Source organism: Equus caballus, chromosome 20, assembly GCF_041296265.1.
Source record: "Equus caballus isolate H_3958 breed thoroughbred chromosome 20, TB-T2T, whole genome shotgun sequence".
In the NCBI taxonomy this organism is placed as follows: domain Eukaryota; kingdom Metazoa; phylum Chordata; class Mammalia; order Perissodactyla; family Equidae; genus Equus; species Equus caballus.
The window spans coordinates 34,453,824-34,457,260 of NC_091703.1; positions in this window are offsets into that span (position 1 = coordinate 34,453,824).

Genomic DNA, 3,437 nt, shown 5'->3' on the forward strand with positions numbered 1-3,437 from the left:
GTTTGGGCAATTATGAATAAAGCTGCTATAAACACGTGTGCAGATTTTTCCGTGTACATACATTTTCATTTCCTTTAGGTAAACAGCAAGAAGTGTGGTTGCCAGATTGTATGGTAAGAGTGTACTCAGTTTTGTAAGAAACTGCCAACTATTGTCCAATGTGGCTATGCTATTTTGCATTCCCACCAGCAGTGAATGAGAGTTCCTGTTGCTCGACATCCTCACCATCATTTGAAATAAATATCAAGATATCTGGGGAATATGGGACAGGCCCAGTAACATAGTGGTTAAGTGAAATGTAAATAATGTTGTGTCTTTAACTTCAAATTCTATTTGTTCAATATTTTGGCCATTCTAATAGGTGTGCATTAATGTCTTGTTGTTTTAATTTGCATTTCTCTGATATCATATGACATGGAGTGTCTTTTCATATATTTATTTGCCACCTGTATATCTTCTTTGATGATCTATCACTGTTAAGGTCCTTGCCCTATTTTTCAGACAGGTTGTTTGTTTTCTTACTGTTGAGTTTTAACACTTCTTTGTATATTTTAGGTAACAGACCTTTATCAGATGTGTCTTTCGCAAATATTTTTGCCCATTCTGTGGCTTGTCTTCTCATTCTCTTAACATTGTCTTTCACAGAGCTGAAATTTTTAATTTTCATGAAATCCAGCTTATTAATTACTTCTTTCATGGATCTCGCCTTTAGTATTGTATCTAACAAGTCATCGCCATACCCAAGGCCATACAGATTTTCCCCTACGTTATCTTTTAGTTTTATAGTTTTGCATTTTGCATGTAGGTCTATGATCCATTTTGAGTTAATTTTTGTGAAGGGTTAAGATCTGTGTCAACATTCATTTTTTGCATGTGAATGTCGTCCCGTTATTCCAGCACCATTTGTTGAAAAGACTATCTTTGTTCCATTGTATTGCCTTTGCTACTTGTCAAATATCAGTAGACTATATTGATGTGTGTCTATTCTGGGCTCTCAATTCTGTTCCATTGATCTATTTGTCTATTCTTTCACCAATACCACACTGTCTTGATTACTGCAGCTTTATAATAAGTCTTGAAGTTGGGTAGTGTCAGTCTTCCAAATTTGTTCCTCTCCTTCAATATTGGCTTGGTTATTAGGGTATTTTGCCTCTCCAGACAATCTTTAGAATTATTTTGTTCATATAAAATAACTAGCTGGGATTTTGATTGGGATTACATTGAATCCATAGATCAATTTGGGAAGAACTGAAATCTTCACTAATTGGGGATATTGACATATTTCTATCCATGAACATGGAATGCCTCTCCATTTATTTAGTTCTTTGTTGGTTTCTTTCATCAGAGTTTGTAACTTTCCTCATATAGGTCATACACATCTTTTGTTAGATTTATACCTAAGTATTTCAGTTTGGGGGGGTGAAATGTAAATAATGTTGTGTCTTTAACTTCAAATTCTATTTGTTCATGCTGTTATATGGGAAAGCTACTGACTTTTGTTTACAGAAATCACTTGCATTTCTATACACCAACAACAAAATATCTGAAAAATAAATGAAGAAAACAATCCAATTTACAATAGGAAGTGAAAGATCCACACAGTCAAAACTATAGGACTTTGATGAAACAAATTGAAGAAGACACCAATAAATGGAAAAATATCCCATTTTCTTGGAATGGAAGATTTAATACTGTCAAGTTGTCCATACCACCTAAAGCAATCTCAGACTCAATGCAATCCCTATCAAAATTCCAAAGTTCTATTCACAGAAAGAGAACCAACAATCCTAAAACTTGTATAGAACCACAAAAGATCCCAAATAGCCAAAGCAATCCTGAGGAAAAAAGAACAAAGCTGGAGTCATCACACTTTCTGATTTTAAACTATATTACGAAGCTATAATAATCAAAATAGTATGGTACTGGCATAAAAATAGACACAGAACAATGTAACAGAATCAAGAGCCCACAAATAAACCCACACATATGTGTACATCAACTAATATTTTATAAGAGTCAAGAATGTTCAGCAGGGAAATGATAGTCTCTCCAATAAATAATGTTTGAAAAATTGGATAGTCACATGCAGAAGAATAAAATTGGACCCCTACTTCACAGTATCAACAAAAACTAACTCAAAATGGATTATAGACTTAAATGTAAGACCTGAAATAGTAAAATTCCTAGAAGAAAACATGGAGAAAAAGCTTCTTGACTTTGGTCTTGGCAGTGAGTTTTTGGATATGACACCAAAAGCAAAAGTAAAAAAAGCAAAAATAAATAACTGGGACTGCATCAAACTAAAAGTTCCTGCACAGCAAAAGAAACAATAAACAAAATGAAAAGGCAACCTATAGAGTGGGAGAAAATATTTGCAAACCATCTACCTGATAAGGGGTTAACATCCAAAATATATAAAGAACTCATACAACTCAATAGCAAAAACAACTAAAACAATTAGATTAGAAAATGGGCAGAGAACCTGAACAGACATTTTTCCAAAGAGGACATACAAATGGCTAACAGGTACATGAAAAGATGCTCAACATCACTAATCATCAGGGAAATGCAGATCAAAACCACAATGACATATCACCTCAGATGTGTTAGAATGATAACTATCAAAAAGACAAGACATAAGTCTTGGTGAGGATGTGGAAAAAAGGGAACACTTGTGCACCGTTGATGAGATTGTAAATTGGTACAGCTGTTATGGAAAATAGTATGGAGGTTCCTCAAAAAATTAAAAACACAACTACTATATGATCCAGCAGTCCCACTTCTGGGTATATATCCAAAGGAAATGAAATCAGGATCTCAAAAAGATATCTACACTCTCCTGTTCATTGCAGCATTATTCACAATAGCCAACATATGGAAACAGTCTAAATGTCCCTCTATGGACAAATGGATAAAGAAGATGTGGTGTACATATATGCAAAGGAATGTTATTCAGCCATGAGAAAGAAAGAAATCCTGCCATTTGAAACAAGATGGATGGACCTTGAGGGCATTATACTAAATGAAATAAGTTAGACAGAAAAAGACAAATACTGCATACCTCACTTACATGTGGTATCTAAAAAAGCCAAACTCATAGAAACAGAGAGTAGAATGGTGGTTGCCAGGAGATGGGGGTAGGGGAAATGGGGAGATGTTGGTGAAAGAGTACAAATTTCCACTTACAAACTGAAAAAGTTCTGAGGATCTAATGTGCAGCATGGTGACTACAGTTAACAATACTATATTGTATACTTGAAAGTTGCTAAGAGAGTAAATTAAGTGCTCTCAATACCAAAAAAAGGAAAAGAAAGAGATAATTACAACAGGTGACGGAGGTGTTAACTAATTCTATTGTGGTAACCATTTTGAAAACATACATGCATTGAATCATGACGTTGTACACTTTATACTCACACAATGTTATATGTCAATTA